This window comes from Phacochoerus africanus, chromosome 15, assembly GCF_016906955.1.
Source record: "Phacochoerus africanus isolate WHEZ1 chromosome 15, ROS_Pafr_v1, whole genome shotgun sequence".
In the NCBI taxonomy this organism is placed as follows: domain Eukaryota; kingdom Metazoa; phylum Chordata; class Mammalia; order Artiodactyla; family Suidae; genus Phacochoerus; species Phacochoerus africanus.
In genome coordinates this window covers 56,442,520-56,462,920 of record NC_062558.1, presented here as the reverse complement: position 1 = coordinate 56,462,920, position 20,401 = coordinate 56,442,520, and the positions used below count along the sequence as shown (strand labels likewise).

The 20,401-nt window shown below is 40.2% G+C and overlaps 1 protein-coding gene and 1 non-coding gene across 2 annotated transcripts in view; one reads left to right on the top strand and one right to left on the bottom strand.

Annotated features, from left to right (window-relative positions):
• Positions 1 to 20,401, bottom strand: part of GNG4 (G protein subunit gamma 4) — a 70,859-nt gene that overhangs the window by 4,354 nt on the left and 46,104 nt on the right. The gene's annotated exons all lie outside the window — the stretch shown is intronic.
• On the top strand, positions 3,488 to 3,593 carry LOC125117112 (U6 spliceosomal RNA). The gene has a single exon (XR_007132483.1). It is a non-coding gene; the product is annotated as a U6 spliceosomal RNA (small nuclear RNA).

Genomic DNA, 20,401 nt, shown 5'->3' with positions numbered 1-20,401 from the left:
TTTTTTTGGCCATGTCCTTGGCCTGTGGAAGTTTCCGGGCCTGGGGTCAAACTCAAGTCACAGCAATGACAAGACCAGGTCCTTAACCTGCTGAACCACCAGGGAACTCCTAGATTGATTTTTATGGTTGAAAGTCTCCTTCAATGTATATAAAACTGACTTACAGACTTTGCCATATTCCATAAACATCTGCCATCTTTGAAATATAAAGCAGACAATTTTCTTTCAAAGAGAACATTTTATTCTGGTTGGAAATGTAAACCTCCCTTACTGTTTAAGCTTTCTCATCAAGCCTGAAGTCTGCTGTGCTTGAAGTCCTGTTTGGAAGTGCCTGGGTCATCTCTGCCTCCTCTCTAGTATGGAACCGTTTAAAGTTACAAGAGAACAGATGTTGAAAAAACTCCACAGCTTGGGAACAACTGCGGAATTTTACCACTACATTTCAGAGTAAAAGGGGTGATTAAAACAGCCCGAGTTAGCACATAATCCTGTTAGTTGCACAATAATTACAAGCTGCAATGATGGGAGAAAATGTTGCAATTACTAAGTCACACTCCAAGACAAGACAGATGACATAATTACTATGCTGGCTGTGACACCCACTGCATTTATCCTTTGCATCTAAAGTAGCACGACACACCTATTTCTCAGCAATTCCTATCTATTGAACAATACTACTTGGAATCAATTACAAGCATTTTTGACAGCTCTGTGTGTTCCTCTCTCTACCCCGAGAAAATAAGGCAGGATTATAGTCAAGACCACAGCCAGGCTGCAGCCCTCATTGTACAGTGGTATCTTCTACAAGGTCAGACTTGGTACACACTCCAACAGAAGAAATCATATGCCTTTTATCCCTAGTAAAATCCTCAGGATATTACAGTTCTATGCTTTATCTCTAAATTCTGAGATAACACTGCAGGATGAATACTTGTGAGTTTTTTCTTTCTTCTAACGTTGGATAGTGTTTGAAATCAACATACCAGGTTTTTTCGGGTTTGTTTTTTGTTTTTGAATTCGTGTGTCCACAAGTGACCTGAGTTGCTGTAGTCAGGTTCCTAAGCCATTGTGCCATAGTGGGAACACCGCATCATTGTTTTTAATGATGCTATAGTATAACATGGTCTGTATATAATTTATGTGAAATAAAAGTCATATTTTATGGCAAGACAAGAACAATTTCAACATAAAAATTCTTCTGTCCTTTGGCCTCCTCTCTCCCTGCACTATGCATCGTGTATCTGCCTTTGACCAGATAAACATGCATTGAGCAGACCTCCCCTATTGGCAGAAACACCTGCTCCACCATAAAGAGAAGCATTCTCCCAGCACCAACAAGACAGCTTGTTAAAGATAACATTCCTTCCCCATTTAATAAGCAGTCATACAACCCACCATGATGACACTGAGATCTGGATTATGTAAACTGTCAGTAATACATCATTTAACATAGAGCTCTCTGTCTCAAAAACACTTAAATAAACTGTGCTTATTCTACCGAGACTAGTTCTCAGAGCTTTTGGAGATGCTTTTCCCAGGTTATAACCTTCAATTTGGCTCAAAGGAAATTTTCCATTTCCTTCTTAGATCTGACTGATGAATTTTTTAAAATGATTTTTATTTTTTCCATTATAGTTGGTTTACAGTGTTCCATCAATTTTCTTTTGTACATCAGAGTGACCTGGTCATACATTATATTTTTCTCACATTATTCTCCATCATGTTCCAGCACAAGTGACTAGATATAGTTCTTAGTGCTATAGAACAGGATCTCATTGCTTATCCATTCCAAAGGCAGTAGTTTGCATCTATTAACCCCAGACTCCAAGTCCACCCCACTCCCTCCCCGTCCCCCTTGGCAACCACAAGTCTGTTCTCCAAGTCCATGCATTTCTTTTCTATGGAAAAGTTCATTTGTGCCATATATTAGATGCCAGATGTAAGTGATACCATATGGTATTTGTCTTTCTCTTTCTGACTTAGTTCACTTAGTATGAGAGTCTCTAGTTCCATCCATGTTGCTGCAAATGACATTATTTTGTTCCTTTTTATGGCTGAGTAGTATTCCATTGTGTGTGTATATACCACATCTTTTTAATCCATTCCTCTGTTGATGGACATTTGGGTTGTTTCCATGTCTTGGCTATTGTGAATAGTGCTGCAGTGAACATACAGGTGCATGTGTCTTTTTCAAGGAAAGTTTTTGTCTGGATATAGGCCTAAGAGTGGGATTGCTGGGTCATAGGGTAGTTCTATATTTAGTTTTCTGAGGTACCTCCATACTGTTTTCCATGGTGGTTGTACCAATTTACATTCCCACCAACAGTGTAGGAGGGTTCCCTTTTCTTCACACCCTCTCCGGCATTTGTTATTTGTAGACTTATTAATGATGGTCATTCTGACAGGTGTGAGGTGGTACCTCATTAGAGTTTTGATTTGCATTTCTCTAATAATCAGTGATATTTAAGCATTTTTTATGTGCTTGTCAGCCATCTGTTTATCTTCTTTGGAAAAATGTCTGTTCAGGTCTTTTGCCCATTTTTCTATTGGGTTGTTGGTATTTTTGCTGTTGAGTTGTATAAGTTGTTTGTATATTTTAGAGATTAAGCCCTTGCCAGTTGCATCGTTTGAAACTATTTTCTGCCATTCCATGGACTGTCTTTTTGGTTTTTTTATGGTTTCCTTTACTATGCAGAAGCTTGTCAGTTTGACTATGTCCCATTGGTTTATTTTTGCTTTTATTGCTGCTGCCTTTGGAGAAGGAATGTTGTTTTATAGAGAAAAAAGAGGAAGCTGGGAGGAGTTGTTTTGAATGAAAGTCCATTGGAGAAAAGCGAGAGTTCAGGGTAATGATAATTTCTCATTGGCAGAGTTGCTGGGGTGGTATATTTCTTGTAGGAGATGCCGTCTTTACCTGTTGGAGCTTATAATTGGTGATTCTTGATGATTCTACTTTTGGGGTTTGTAATTGACAGTGCTTCCTGTGATTGACTTGAGTAGTATTGCATGAGAGCTCCCCCTGCTGGCCTCACCATTCCATTTTAGTGAGGTTTCTCTTTATTAATTTTCTCAGGGTTGTGGCTTCAACATGAGTCTGGGGGGACACATTTCAATCCATAATTTCAATCAAAGATTTAAATATAACAAATAAAAGTAGGAAAATAGGAACAAATGTTTTGGGGAAGGCCAGGCATATTATAAAATCCATAGTTAAAGTTTTAAGTCAAAGTTTTGACTGCCTTAAAAAGAATTCCTGGGAGTTGCCATTGTAGGTCAGCAGGTTACGAACCCAAAGAGTATTCATGAGGATGTAGGGTTGATCCCTGGCCCCACTCAGTGGGTTAAGGATCCGGCATTGCTGCAGCTGTAGCTTAGACTGAGATTGCATCTCAGATCTGATGCCTGGCCCAGGAGCTCCATATGCAACGGAGCAGCCAAAAAATGAAAAATAAAAAACTATATTTTTGACTGTCAATCAATAGGGATAGGTTAAATAGTGTCAATAAAAAAATTCATCAGTCATACAGGGAAGATTAGCATGGCCCCCCGTGCGCAAAGATGACACGCAAATTCTTGAAGCGTTCCATATTTTTAGAAAAGGGAACCCTCCTACACTGTTGGTGGGAATGTAAATTGGTACAACCACCATGGAAAACAGTACGGAGGTACCTCAGAAAACTAAATATAGGAGTTCCCGTCGTAGCGCAGTGGTTAACGAATCCGACTAGGAACCATGAGGTTTCGGTTCGGTCCCTGCCCTTGCTCAGTGGGTTGACTATCCGGCGTTGCCGTGAGCTGTGGTGTAGGTTGCAGACGCGGCTCGGATCCCGCGTTGCTGTGGCTCTGGCGTAGGCCGGCTCGGATCCCGTGTTGCTGTGGCTCTGGCGTTGGCCGGTGGCTACAGCTCCGATTCAACCCCTAGCCTGGGAACCTCCATATGCCGCGGGAGCGGCCCAAGAAATAGCAACAACAACAACAACAACAACAACAAAAAGACAAAAAAAAAAGAAAGAAAAAGAAAACTAAATATAGAACTACCCTATGACCCAGCAATCCCACTCTTAGGCCTATATCCAGACAAAAACTTTCCTTGAAAAAGACACATGCACCTGTATGTTCACTGCAGCACTATTCACAATAGCCAAGACATGGAAACAACCCAAATGTCCATCAACAGAGGAATGGATTAAAAAGATGTGGTATATACACACACAATGGAATACTACTCAGCCATAAAAAGGAACAAAATAATGTCATTTGCAGCAACATGGATGGAACTAGAGACTCTCATACTAAGTGAACTAAGTCAGAAAGAGAAAGACAAATACCATATGGTATCACTTACATCTGGCATCTAATATATGGCACAAATGAACTTTTCCATAGAAAAGAAATGCATGGACTTGGAGAACAGACTTGTGGTTGCCAAGGGGGACGGGGAGGGAGTGGGGTGGACTTGGAGTCTGGGGTTAATAGATGCAAACTACTGCCTTTGGAATGGATAAGCAATGAGATCCTGTTCTATAGCACTAAGAACTATATCTAGTCACTTGTGCTGGAACATGATGGAGAATAATGTGAGAAAAATATAATGTATGACCAGGTCACTCTGATGTACAAAAGAAAATTGATGGAACACTGTAAACCAACTATAATGGAAAAAATAAAAATCATTAAAAAATAAGTTAAGAAATTTGAAAAACAACACTCCTTTCCTTTGTTGTACTCGACTAGTTTTTGCTGTAGCATGCTTTTCCTGAATGGCAATTCTGTTATTCCCAAATAAATCCACTTTTGCTGATAAAACAGCTGACATTTTTTAAGGTCAATGCCCCCAATATAGCCATATTTGGAGATAGAGCCTTCACAAAAGTATCCATAGGTTCTGAATCTGTGGATTCAATCAACCATGGGCTGAAAAGATTTGAAAAAAATCCCAGAAAGTTCCAAAAAGCAAAACTGGAATTTGCTGTACACCAGCACCTATTTACATAGCATTTACACTGTATTCATTTTTTATTCTAAGTATTAAGTATTCTAAGTAATCCAGAGGTGATTTAAAGTATATGGTATCTGTGTAGGTTATATGCAAACACAACACCACTTTGTAGAAGGAACTTGAGCATCCTTGGATTAGGTGTGGGGTGGTTCTAGAACCAGTCCCTATGGACCAGGAGATGACTATAATTCAGCCTAGATGAGGTCATGAGGGTGGGGCCCTAATTCCATAGGATTGGGTATGTTTATAAGAAGAGAAAGACTCCAGAAGGCTCTCTTTTCACTCAGGCACAGAGGAAAGGCCATGTGAGGACACAGTGAGAAGGCAGCTGTCTGTAACCAAAGGAGAGAGGCCTCACCACACAACCTAGAGGACACCTTAATCAAGCCCCAGAACTGGGTGAAAATAAACTTCTGTTGTTGTTTTCTTTTTTTTGCGTTTTGTTTTTTAGGGCCGCACCTGTAGCATATGGAGGTTCCCAGGCTAGGGGTTGAATGGGAGCTATAGCTGCCGGCCACAGCCACAGCCACTTCAATAGCAGATCCTTAACCCATTGAGTGAGGCCAGGGATCGAACCTGCAACCTCATGGCTCCTAGTTGGATTCCTTTCCGCTGCGCCACAACGGGAACTCCTCTGTTGTTTTCTGTCTTTTTTTTGGGGGGGGGTTGTACCCTCAGCATATGGAGATTCTCAGGCTAGGGCTTGAATCAGAGCTGTAGCCACCAGCCTACACCACAGCCACAGTAACTCGACAGATCTGAGCTGTGTCTGCTCACAGCAACGCCAGATCCTTAACCCACTGAGCGAGGTCAGGGATTGAACCTACAACCTCACGGCTCCTAGTCAGATTCATTTCTGCTGCACCATGACGGGAACTCCTGTTTTTAGTATTCTTAAAATCAATTTTATTGTTCGTGGGACAGTGGTTAATGAATCCGAATAGGAACCATGAGGTTGCGGGTTCGGTCCCTGCCCTTGCTTAGTGGGTTAAGGATCCGGCGTTGCCGTGAGCTGTGGTGGAGGTCGCAGACACAGCTCAGATTTGGCATTGCTGTGGCTGTGGTGTAGGCCGGTGGCTGTAGCTCCGATTAGACCGCTGAGGTGGGAAGCTCCATATGCCGTGGGTGCGGCCCTAGAAAAGACAAAAAGACAAAAAAATATTTTTCAGGAGATAGTTTTAAAAGGTTGCTTAGGCTGGCATTTATTCCCTACCATTGCTACCATAAATCTTAGAACATTACTGCCAGAGACTGTGATGTGAATCATTTCTGCTTTTTATAATGTACTGAAGTGTTCCACGAGTGGTGCTTACAGAAAAGTGTTCTTGGTATTTTCTGGATATAGAATTATACATACAAATCAGGTTGTATGTATCAGACCAACCTTATTTTTTTATTATTAATATGTTTATTTCTCTCCTATTTATTTGCCAAAGACTGGGAAAGACATACTAGATTCCTATATAACTTCTCCATATTTCCTGATATTTCCTCATATTTATCTTTGTGTATGTAAAAAAAAAAATTTTTTTTTTTGGCTGCACCCACAGCATAGAAAAGTTCCCTGGCCAGGAATCAAACTTGTGCCACGGCAGTGACCTGAGCCACAGCAGTGACAATGCTGGATTCTTAACCTGCTGAGCCACTAGGGAACTCCTGCTTTGTGTATTTTGGGTATAACTGGATCATATGGTCAGACTATATTTATTGTAAGAAACAGCCAAATTGTTTTCCCAAGTGGCTGTACCACTTTGCATTCTCACCCAAAATGAATGTGAGCCCCTGTGGCTTTATATCCTCATCAAAATTTGATACCGTCAGCTTTAAAAATTATAGCCATTCTAAGAGGTGTGTATTGGTATCTCATTGTTGTTTTAATGTATAATTCTTCAGTGACATATGAAGTTTAATATGCTTCTTTGCCATCTGTCTCCTTTGGGGAGGTGTCTGTTCACATATCTTGCCTACTTTTAATGGGGTTTTTTCTCCTTGTTGAGTTTTAACAGTTCTTTGTGTATCGTGGATACTAGTCCTTTATCAAATATGTGTTTCACAAAGATTTTCACCCACTCTGTGGTTTGTCCTTTCATCCCCTTAACAGTGTCTTTCACAGAGAAATTTTTTTTTTTTTTTTTTAACAAGTGGCCGCACCTGCGGCATATGGAAGTTCCCAGGCCAGGGGTTGAGCCACAGCCACTGTAGAAGCAACGCCGAGTAGTTATGCTGTGAGCCACACGGGAAGTCCAGAAAATTTTAATTTGAGTGAAGACCAGCTCACCATCATTTTCTTTCAAAGGTTGTGCTTTTGGTATTATATCTAAAAACTCATCACTAAAAGCAAGATCACCTAGATTTTCTCCTGTGTTGTTGTCTAGACATTTTGTGGGTTTGCCTGTTACATTTAGGTCTATGATTCATTCTGAGTTAATTTTTATGAAAATTCTAAGTTCTGTATCTAGTTTTATTGTCTTGCATGGGGATGTATGGTTGTTCCAGCACTGTTTGTTGAAAAGACTCACTTCTCCATTGTATTGCCTTTGCTCTTAGTTAAAGACAAGTTGACTGTTTCTATGTGGGTCTATTTCTGGGCTCTAATGTGTACCAATGATCTATTTGTCTATTCTTTTGCCAGTATCCCATTGTCTTGACTACTGTAGCTTTAAAGGAAGTCTTGAAGTCAGTCCTCCAGCTTTGTATTCTCCTTTAATACTGTGTTGGCTATTCTGGTTTTTTAGTTTTGTTTCTCCATGGAAACCTTAGGATCACATTGTTGATATTTATAAGATAATTTGCTGGGATTTGATTGGTATTGTGTTGAATCTATAGATCCAGTTGGGAATAACTGATCTTATCAGTATTGAGTCCTCCTATCCATGAACATGGAATATCTCTTCATTTAGTTAGATCTTCTTTGATTTCTTTCAAGGATTTTGTAGTTTTTCCCAAATAAATTTTATATATATTGTATACTGGTAAATTTTTGCCTATCCTTTTATTGTCAGCCTAAGTCATTTTATTTTAGGTATATGTCTAATGCAAAATACATCCTGTTTTTAAAATTAAATCTGAGAATCTAAATTAGTTTTTTCACTTCACACACTTATTGTTAAGACAGGTATTTTTGGTATTGCTTCCATCATCTTATTTTTTCTTTTTCTTTTTTCAGCCACACCTGTGGAATGTGAAAGTTCTCAGGCCAAGGACCAAACCCATGCCATAGCAGTGACCCAAGTTGCTGCAGTGACAATGCTGGATGCTTAACCCACTAGACCACAAGAGAACTTCTTATTTTGCTTTTTAAATTTTTAAAGGGGTGGGGAGATGTGCTGGGGGTTTGGGAGAGAAATGCTGTGATGATCATTGTACAACTATAAATGTACTACATTCATTGAGTAATAAAAAAAGGAAAAAAAATTTAATAATATCTTATGTTTTCTAGTTTATGTTCTATGGCCTTTATTTCTTGTCCTCCAGTAATTTAGAGGTGCTTATAGCCTTACAATGTTTAAAATATATAAGTCAGTTTCTGATATAAAGTTGTATTTTTTTTTTCTTTTTGGCTGAACCTGTGGCATATGGAAGTTCCCAGGCCAAGGATTGAGTCTGGACTGCAGTTGCAGCAACACTGATACTTAACCCACTGCACTGGGGTGGGGATCAAACCCATGCCTCTTCAGCAACCTGAGCTGCTGCATTCAGATGCTTAACCCACTGTACCACTGTAGGAACTCCTTAAGGGAACTCCTAAAGTAGTTGTCTTCATGTCTTCCTTCCTTTCTCTCTTCTTTTCTTTTCTTTTCCTTCCTTCCTTCCTTCCTTCCTTCCTTCCTTCCTTCCTTCCTTCCTTCCTTCCTTTCTTTCTTTCTTTCTTTCTTTCTTTCTTTCTTTCTTTCTTTCTTTCTTTCTTTCTCTTTCTTTCCCTCTTTCTCCTTGTCTTTTGAGGGCCACACATGCAGCATATGGAGGTTTCCAGGCTAGGGGTTAAATTGGAGCTGTAGCTGCCGGCCTACACCACAGCCACAGCAATGCCAGATGTGAGCCGCACCTGTGACTTACACCACAGCTCATGGCAACACTGGATCCTTAACCCACTGCATTGTCATGGATACTAGTCAGATTCATTTTCACTGAGCCATGACAGGAACTCCCTAAAGTTGTATTTCTTGATTCATATTTATAAAATATAAGGAAATTGGCTATAGCGGACAGTTACATGTATCTTGCCCCTCAGCAACTAAACCGTATCTCTTTTTGGAAGAATTATCTACTTTATGAATCCCAGTGTGAGGAAAAGATTATTTCTCTTAATAGGATCTAAAAATGTTATATACTTATTTTCCCATAATCCCTTGCAACTTAGGTATAACTTGGTTCTGTCTATGAGGCATGTATGTGTCAGACTTTGACTAAGGACCTAAGATGGAGGGGACTGGGAGCTCCTGCTCTGGTGGCAATGGCAGGAGCCCTGGCTACAAAGCTGAGCTCCTGGCTCAGAGTGTCCATAGTTCAAACTGTACATGTAGGGCTTGGTTATGCTGGAATGGTTCCCTCATCAGACTTAGCACCACGATTGTGAGTGTTACTCCCAGAAGCTGAGTCTTATGCATGGTTCTCTAGCTCTTCCAAAAATTCTACAAGTAATCTAAAATCCCTTTAATAAACCCCTTGCATATATGCACAGCTGGGGTTGGCTTCTGTTATGTGCAACAAAGATTCTCAGACTGACAAGTTGGTATACTTACACTACCCACTCTTCTCCTTCCTCCACTTTTAGGTATGTGTTTTCTGAGATTGTCACAGTCTATTATTGAAAAATGTTTATTTTTACAGCTTACACATTTCCAAAGAGGAATAAAATGAACTATGTAAAATTTTTTGCAGTTATTCTTGCTTTTTTTTTTTTTTGGTCTTTTCTAGGGCTGCACCTGTGGCATATGGAGGTTTCCAGGCTAGGGGTCTAATTGGAGCTACAGCCACCGGTCTACACCAGAGCCACAGCAATTCCAGATCAGAGCCACATCTGCAACCTACACCATAGCTCATGGCAACGCCAGATCCTTAACCCACTGAGCAAGGCCAGGGATCAAACCCACAATCTCACGGTTCCTAGTCGGATTTGTTAACCACTGAGCCACAATGGGAACTCCTTTTTGCAGTTATTCTTAAGTCTAAGTATACTTTGATTCAACCACCATGGCCACTTCTTTTATACCATACCATTCCCCAAGTGAAAGTTATTTTGATCCAGCTTTCATCTGGCCAGATCACATGCCACATACATAAATGCAAGGAGTCCAGAGGAGGCAGGAGACTACTGGGACCATGGCACTGGCAGGGATCCTGGTTGGGAAGGTAGTCTCTAACAAGTCAGGGAGAGACTGAAAAGCCAAGCCAAGACACTGAGATTAGAAAGCAAGCATCCAGTTTCTCATCAGTTCTCACAATTTTACAAAATAGTAAGAAAGATGATTCAAATCTTTACATAAATGGAAAGCTGAAGGATACTAAGGAGGTAAGAATCATTGGCCATTTGTACTAAGGACAACACCAGAAGTGGAGGTGTTAAATACATCCTCAAGATCTGGGATCAAGATGGCAGCGGAGTAGGATGTGGAGCTCATCTTCTCCCCTAAATACATTAAAAAAAATTCTCACAGAACATCTACAGAATTCTGGAAGAAGACCTCAGACTTCCAAAAAGGGCAAGAAAACCCCCACAAAACTGGATGAAACAAAAGTAAGAGCGGGGAGAGAGAGAGAGGAAAGGAATCAGGGCAGAACCAGCACTCCTGAGAGGGAGCTGTGAAAGAGGAAAGGAATCCACACTCTATGAGGCCACCTAATTGGCAGGGAGATCAGCTGGGACAGAGGGAGAGCCTCAAAGCCTCAGAGAAAATCATAGCAGCCAGTCTGAGGAAGTCAAAACAGAGAGAAGAGCTGTGCAGAAGATTGCTACTACTGTCTGGTGCACCTCAGCCTGAGATACTCAGGTAGGGGCTGGGTGCTGAGGCTTGGGCTTCAAAGAGTAAGAAAAAGATAAGCAAAATGAAGACTCACAGGAATCATTCCCAGTTAAAAGAGCAGAAGGAGTGTCCTGAGGGAGCAAACAAGGAAACAGACCTCTGCAGTATAACTGACACTGAGGTAAAAAAAGGAGATATTGAAAATGCTGAAGGAATTAAGAACAGCTATCAACAGTAATGCAGAATGCCTTAAAAAGGAACTAGAAACTATAAGGAAGGACCAAGAAAAATAAGAAAATTCATTTGGTGACATAATGCTGAGCTAAAGGAATTGGACAGCAGAACAAATGCAGAGGAATGAATAGATGACTTGGAAGATAGAATAACGTAAATCACCCAATCAGGACAGCTAACAGAAAATCAAGTTTAAAAAAATGAGAGCAATGTAAGAAATCTATGGGATAATACAAAGCATGCAAATCTATACATAAAGGGATCCTAGAAGGAGAAGAAAGAGAAAAGGGGGTTGAAAACATATTTGAAGAAATTATGGCAGAAAACTTTCTAAATCTAAAGAAGGAGACAGATATCCAGATACGGGAAGCATAGAGGGTCCCAAATAAGAAGAAACCAAACAAACTATATCAAAATATATTATAATAAAAGTGGCAAAAGTTAAAGATGAGGAGAGGATTCTAAAGGCAGCAAGATAAAAACAAGGAGTTAATTTCAAGGGAACCCCTATAAGGCTATCAGCTAATTTCTCCACAGAAATGCTACAGACCAGAAGAGAGTGGCAATATACATTCAAAGTTCTAAAAGGAAAAAGGCGCAGCCTAGAATTCTCACTCAGCAAGATAAACATTTAAAATAGAAGGAGAAATAAAGAATTTCTCAGACAAGCAAAAACTAAATGAATATAGCAATATTAAACCTGTCCTAAAATAAATTTTGAAAGGTCTCACCTAAATAGGAAAGAAGTAAGAAGATACAGGATGGAGGAAATCACAACTGGAAAGTAATCACATAAGTAAGCCACTATACAGATAAAAAGAAAAAAAAAAAAACCCAAAACCTATTTGTGAAAGTGATGATAAACACAAGGAACAGCAAAACGATAAACATGAAGAGGTAAAAACAGACATCAAAATCATAAAATATGGGGAAGGAGAGTAAGAAAATCTAGATTCTTTTCTTAAGAATGTGTTTGAGGCTAAGCAAGCAGATGTAGGAAAGGGTTAACATACTTGAAAAAAGGGGCAACTACAAGTCAAAAACAAATAATACATCCACAAATACTAAAAAGAAGAAGAACAAGCCTAAAATAAAAGGAAATCATCAAATCACAAAAAGAAAAATAAAGGAACAAAGGAGAAACAATAGGATTAACTGGAAAACAAGGTTTAAAAGGGCAATAAATACATATTTATCAATAATTACCTTAAATCAATGGACCGAATGCTCCAGTCAGAAGACACAGAGTGGTAGACTGGATAAAAAAAACAAGAGCCTACAAGAGACCCACATAAGGGCAAAGGCACACACACAAATTGAAAGTGAGGGGATGGAAAAAGATATTTCATGCAAATGGAAATGATAGGAAAGCAGGAGTTGCAATTCTCAAGTCAGACAAATAGACTTTTAAAACAAAGGCCATAAAGAAAGATAAAGAAGGACACTATATAAAATGATAAAAGGATCAAGAAGAGGAGTTCCTCCTCAGCAATTATAGTTGAAGATACTGTGTTGCGAGTTTCAAGCCTGTCCCAGCATTCCTAGCTAATCAATTATGTTTCTGTAATTTCTCAATGCAGTGGATGTTATAATGCTAGAGACCTAAGACCTGGGTCTCCTGCTATGGTTTATCATAGTATTCAGGGCTTTTGTAGGGTCAGGGTGAAATACTAACTATAAACAGGCATAAGGGATCTTATTAAGGTGATGGAGATGTTCTAAATTATGTACGTGTGTATTTGTTTCTATTTGTAAAAACTATATAAAAAAAAGCACTAAAAACTAAAAAGAAGAGGAGTTCCTGTTGTGGCACAGCAGAAATGAATCCAACTAGTATCCATGAGGATGTTGGCTCAATCCCTGGCCTCACTCAGTGGGTTAGGGATCTGGTGTTGCTGTGAACTGTGGTGTAGGTCTCAGATGCGGCTTGAATCTGGCATTGCTGTGTCTGTGGTGTAAGCCAGCAGCTGTAACTCCAATTTGACCCCTGGCCTGGGAACTTCTTTATGCCATGGGTGTGTCCAAAAATCAAACAAACAAATAAACAAAACATTAATAAAGGAAAATTAAAGAGGATTCAAAGAAATGAAAAACTATTCCATTCTCCTGGATTGGAAGAATTAATATTGTTAAGACGGCCATACTACCCAAAGCAATCTACAGATTTAATGTGATTCCTGTAAATTATATATGATATTTTCCACAGATAATCCAAAATTATTTCATAAATAATCCAAAAATTTATATGGATTAAAATAAAAGACACAGAATTGCCACAGCAATCCTAAGGGGGAAAAAAAAAAAACAGGCAGATGGCATGATTCTCCCAGATGTCAGACAATATTACAAAGCTACAGTAATCAAAATAATGTGGTATTGGTACAAAAACAGGCATATGGATCAATGGACCATAATAGCCCAGAAGTAAACCCTTTCACCTATGGTAAATTAATCTTTGACAAAGGAAGCAAGAATATAAAATGGGGAAAAGACAGTTTCTTCAGCAAGTGGTATGGGAAAACTAGACAGCTGCATGTAAATCAATGAAATTAGAACACACCCTCACACCATGCACAAAAATAAACTCAAAACGGCTCAAAGATTTAAACATAAGAAATGACGCCCTACGACTCCTAGAAGAGAAGGCAAAACATTATCTGACATACTCCATATAAATGTTTTCTTAGGTCAGTCATCCAAGGCAATAGAAACTTAAACAAAAATAAACCAGTGGGACCTAATCAAACTTACAAGCTTTTGCAAAGCAAAGGAAACCATTAAAAGAAAGAAAGAAAATAGTTGCAAATGCTGCAACTGACAAGGACTTGATCTCCAAAATATACAAAAAACTCATACGACTCAAAACCAAAAACAAACCACCCAGACATCTCTTCAAAGAAAACATCTGGTGACCAGTAGGCACATGAAAAGATGCTCAACATACAGAAATACAAATCAAAACTACAATGAGGTACCACCTCACACCAGTGAGAATGGCCATTGTTAAGTCCACAAATAACAAATGCTGGAGAGGGTGTGGAGAAAGGGAACCCCCCTACACTGTTGGTGGGAATGTAAATTGGTACAACCACTATGGAAAACAGTATGGAGTTTTCTCAGAAACCTAAATATAGAAGCACCATATGGGAGTTCCCATCGTGGTTCAGCAGAAACGAATCTGACTAGTATCCAGGAGTATGCAGGTTTGATCCCTGGCCTTGCTCAGTGGATTAAGGATTTGGCATTACCATGAGCTGTGGTGTAGGTCGCAGATGCGGCTGGGATCTGGCATGGCTGTGGCTGTGGCCAGTGGCTACAGCTCCAAATCGACCCCTAGCCTGGGAACCTCCTATGCCGAGGGTGAAACCCTAAAAAAAAAAAAAAAGAGAGAGAGAGAGAGAACTACCATATGATTCAGCAATCCCACTTGTGGGCGTATAACCAGACAAAACTTTCATTCAAAAAGATACATGCACCCTTATGTTCACTGCAGCACTATTCACAATAGCTAAGACATGGAAACAACCTAAATGTCCATCAACAGATGAATGTAATAAGATGTGGTACGTACACACTGGAATACTACTCAGCCATAATAAGAACAAAATAATACCATTTGCAGCAACATGGATGGAACTAGAGATTCTCATACCAAGTGAAGTCAGGAAGAGAAAGACAAATACCATATGATATCACTTACATGTAAAATCTAAAATATGGCACAAATGAACCTATCTATAGAACAGAAACAAACTCATGGACAAAGAGAACAGACCTGTGGTTGCTGAGGCGGAGGGGGAAGGGGAAGGGGAGGGAGTGGGATGGACTAGGAGTTTAGGGTTATTAGATGCAAACTATTACATTTATTTATTTATTTTCTAGGGCCTCACTCACAGCATATGGAGGTTCCCAGGCAAGGGGTCTTATTGGAGCTGCAGCTGCTGGCCTACACCACAGTAACATCAGATCTGAGCCTACACCACAGCTCAGGGCAACGCCGGATCCTTAACCCACTGAACGAGGCCAGGGATTGAACCCGCAACCGCATGGTTCCTAGTGGGGATTCGTTAATCACTGAGCCATGACGGGAACTCTGCAAACTATTACAATTAGAATGGATAAGCCATGAGGTCCTGCTGTATAGCACAGGGAACTATATCCAGTAACTTGCAATGGAACATGATGGAAGATAGTATGAGAAAAAGAACGTATATATATATGCATAACTGGGTTACTCTGCTGTACAGCAGAAATTGACAGAATACTGTAAATCAGCTATAATTATTTTTTAAAAAAGAATGAAACAATCTTGCTAGAGAAAGGATGCACATTTAGATTTAACTTTCTGCATAATTGAAAATACGTTTATGTTGCCTAGGACATAAATGACCAACTTGGCTAGGGAGCAAATTCTTGGCAGAATTTGAGAATTTTTGCAGAATTTTAGGCTGACATCTTCTGAACGGAGATGCGATTCTGTCTAGACTATTTCTGCCTTCTGTAGGTGGGGTGCTGTGTTTATCAGACTCAGGATTTGGGTTGGTATCCCCAGTTCCTCACATAGAAACTGTGGTCCTTGGTTTTCCTGTCTGAAGCCTGGGGTTCCAGTAGCACCAATGCCTGAGGCCTGGCGTGAGGACTCAAGCATCTGACACGTGTTAAGTGAGGTGTGCTTGTCCTAAATGATCCCTCCCCTGCCTCTACACTTAATGGATTCTTTCTTTGAGGTCATATAACCTCAGCTGTGTATGTTTTTCCGGGTTGATCATTTTCTAGTCCATTCTTTCCTGGGATGTGCTGAGCTGTTTGGATCAGCAGACTCAAATCTTCTTTTGTTCTGAAATCTTTTAATATTCTATCCTTCAGAATACTTTTTATTCCATTTGTTCTCTCTGGTGGGAACATGAATCCCAACATAAATGTTGGGATGTTGTAGTCAGTCTTCCTTTCTCTTACTGTTTTAATTTACTTGTCTTTTTCTTTTGCTTACTGTCTCAGTTTCTTTCTTTTTCTTTTTTGTCTTTTTGCCTTTTCTAGGGCTGCTCCCATGGCATAGGGAGGTTCCCAGGCTAGGGGTCCAATCAGAGCTGTAGCTGCCGGCCTACACCACAGCCACAGCAACACAGGATCCGAGCTACATCTGCAACCTACACCACAGCTCATGGCAACGCCGGATCCTTAACCCACTGAGCGAGGCCAGGGATCGAACCTGCAACCTCATGGTTCCTAGTTGGATTCGTTAACCACTGAGCCACGACGGGAAATCCTGTCTCAGTTTCTTAAGCCTGTCCTCCGTGGCATTAATTTGGTTTTCTCTACATGTGTTATACTCTCTGCTTCTTCTTTCTTTCCTCCTTCCTCCCTCCCTTTCTTCCTTTCATTATAATTGATTTACAATGTTGTGTCAGTTTCAGGTGTACAGCAAAGTGATTCAATTATCACACATACATATACATCCATTTTTTTCAGATTCTTTTCCCTTACAGTTTATTACAAAATGTTTAGCTCCTGTACTATACAGTAGGTATTTGTCATCTATTTTTCTTTCTTTTTATGGCCATACCTGCGGCATATGGAAGTTCCCAGCCTAGGGGTTGAAACCGAGCGGCAACTGCAGGCCTACATCACAGCCACAGCAATGCCAGATCCGAGCCACAACTGTGACCTACACCATAGCTTGTGGCAATGCCTGATTCTTAACACACTGAGCAAGGGGCCAGGGATCAATCTGCATTGTCATGGAGACAGTGTCGGGTTCTTAACCATCTGAACCACAAAGAGAACTTCTCTAATTTACGTACAGTAGCATATATGTGTTAATCCCAAATGCATAATTTATCCCTCCCCTACCTTTCAATGACCACAATTTTTTTCTATGTCTGTGGGTCTATTTCTGTTTTGTATATAAGTTCATTTATATCATTTTTTTAGATTCCACATATAAGCAATATCATAATTTAAAAAGATATATGCACCCCGATATTCACTGCAGCACTATTTACAATAGCCAAGACAAGGAAACAACCTCACTGTCCATTGACAGATGAATGGATAAAGAAGATGTGGTACAAACAGCAGAAATTGGCACAACATTGTAAATCAACCACGTCTTAATCCATTATACTTTAATGACTTTTTTTTTTTTTTTTTGCTTTTTAGGGCTGCACTCAAGGCACATGGAGGTTCCCAGGCTAGGGGCCTAATCGAAGGTGTAACTGCCGGCCTCTACCACAGCCACAGCAACACCAGATCTGAGCTGTATCTGTGACCTACACCACAGCTCACAGCAACGCCGGATTCTTAACCCACTGTATGAGGCCATGGATTGAACCCTCAACCTCATGGTTCCTAGTCGGATTTATTTCTGCTGTGCCATGATAGGAATTCCTAATGAAACAATTCTGAACATTTAAAAAAGATGTAGTACATATATACAACAGAATATTACTCAACTATAAACAAGAATGAAATCATGCCTTTTGCAGCAACACGGATGGACCTAGAGATGATCACACTAAGTGAAGTGAGTCAGACAGAAAAAGACTCTTTGCTCCATCTCATGGTTTTCCCCGTCCCTTTTCAAATTCTTTCCTGAGTTTTTTTCTACCTGCCTTTCAACTCATTATTTTATTTCTCCTTTGAGCTCTTGTCTCATAGATTCTATGTTTGCTGTATATTTTTTAAGACTATAAAGGAGTTACCTAAAGTTTTCTTTGGTTCTTTGGAAGAAGACTCCTTCCTAAGTGAATGTTTTATTAGTCTTTTGTATGATAGAGTTTGGTCCTTGATTTTCTTTTTTTTTGAGAGAATATTTACCTCCATCCAACGTTTCTTTTCCTTTTTTTAATTCTTAGAAAGGGGGAAGTTCTAATCCAAGTCTGCTCTTTTTGCAAGAATAGTAGGAGAGGTTCTCCTTGACCCCTTCCTTGTTTGATGAAACAATGTTTTAATATTCTCTTTACAGTGTGGCTGATGCATCCTCATTCAGTTCTTTGAGTGGGTGATGTGAGCTGAGGCAGTGGAAAGTCCCAGTTCAGGTAAATTATTCTTTAGTGCTTTCCCTCTAAGGATGTTTCATACTTGCCCCAGTTTGTCCAATCCTGGGGTGGAGTTCTTCTTGGAATTTTGGTCAATTCCCACTTTAAGGCAAGCAGACTATCTTTGTGAAAAGCCAGGGGATGGAATGCCAGGGCTCATAGACCAGTGTCTATATTCCTCTCTAAACTGGCATTTGATGAATGAAGAGATACTGTCCAGGCAGAAGAGAAAAAAAAATCTTCCAGATGGAGGGGCATGTCATAGCAGGGCATGGTTAAGAAATTTCTGGAGAATCCCACTCCTGGGCATATATCTAGACAAAACTACAATTCAAAAAGACACATGAGGAGTTCCCGTCGTGGCTCAGCGGTTAACGAATCCGACTAGGAACCATGAGGTTTTGGGTTTGATCCCTGGCCTTGCTCAGTGGGTTAAGGATCCGGCATTGCCGTGAGCTGTGCTGTAGGTCGCAGACGTGGCTTGGATCCCATGTTGCTGTGGCTGTGGCTACAGCTCCGATTAGACCCCTAGCCTGGGAACCTCCATATGCCACAGGAGCAGCCCAAGAAATGGCAAAAAAAGACAAAAAAAAAAGACACGTGAACTCTATGTTCACTGCAGCACTATTCACAATGGCCAAGACATGGAAAGTACCTGAATATCTATCAACAAATGAATGGATTAAGAAGATGCGGTATGTATACACAATGGAATACTACTCAGCCATTAAAGAAGAACAAAATAATGCCATTTTCAGTAACATGGGTACAACTAGAGACTGTCATACTAAGTGAGGCAAGTCAGAAAGAGAAAGACAAATACCATATGTTATCACCTATATCTGGAATCTTACATGTGGCACAAATGAACCTATCTACAAAACAGAAACAGACTCACAGATATAAAGAACAGACTTGTGGTTGCCAAGGGGGAGGGGGAAGGAGTTGGATGGACTGGGAGTTTGGGGTTAGTAGATACAAATTATTACATTTAGAGTGAATAAACAATAAGGTCCTACTGTATAGTACAGGAAACTATATCCAATCTTGTGATAGAACATGATGGAAGATAATATGAGAAAAAGAATATATATAGGTAGACTGGTGACTACTGTCACTTTGCTGTACAGCAGAAATAGACACAATATTGTAAATCAACAATACTTTAATTAAAACAAAGAAAACAGGAAAAAATGCTGGAGAATGTATGTGTGTAGACATGTGGGAGGGGGTACAAAGAGATGAGGCTAGAGGAGTACAAATAGTCCTTAGGACACAATGAGTGGGCTGAATCAAGAGTCTTGGAGGTCATGTAAGGAGCTCTTTGTTTTTGGCCATGCCCATGGCATGCAGAAGTTCTGGGGCCAAGGATCTAACCCATGCCATAGTAGTGACAACACCTGGTTAAGGAGCTCCTATTTTATGTACTGCAGTTTGAAGTAGAGTAAGTCACAGTTAGATTTTTTTTTTTATCCTAGGCTAAATGAGAGAAGGGGGAAGGGCAGATCTATGCAGGGAAACCACCTATAGCGGCTGCAGTTGCCAGGCAACACATGTGACCATGAGGATGGAGGAGAGGGGGACATATCTCAGAAATGTTCAGGGAGCTAAAATGGTGGGATGTGGAAATAATTAACTAAGGGGGATGAAAGAGTGTTTCCAGTTTGAGAGACCAGGTGGATGGTGGTCTAAGGAAATGAGAGAGAGAATACACAAAAAGAACATGAAGTAAAAAAGGTCAGTTTTGGATGTTCTGATTTTAAGGCTTTGGGAGATTGACCAGTGGGCACCCTGGTATATAGAACAAGAGCTCAGGGGGTTGGGCTAGAGATACAGATACATTAAAAAGTCACAGGAGTAGATGACTTTACCCAAGAAGATTTTCAAGGTTTAAAAGAGAAGTGGGCTAGGGATAAAACTAGAGACCATGAGCGTTAATATGGTAGACAGAGATCTGGTAATAGAGATGGGGTGGCTGACCAGGGGTAGGGAAAGAAATACCCTGGAGAGTTAGTATCTGCTCAAAAGTGGCTAGCTCAGTAGGTTAAGGATCTGGCATTGTCATTGCAGGGGCTTGGGTCGCTGCTGTGTCATAGGAACTTCCCAGGAACTTCCACATGGAGCAGGTGTGGCCAAAAAAAAAAAAAAAAGTGGGAGAGCAGAATGAG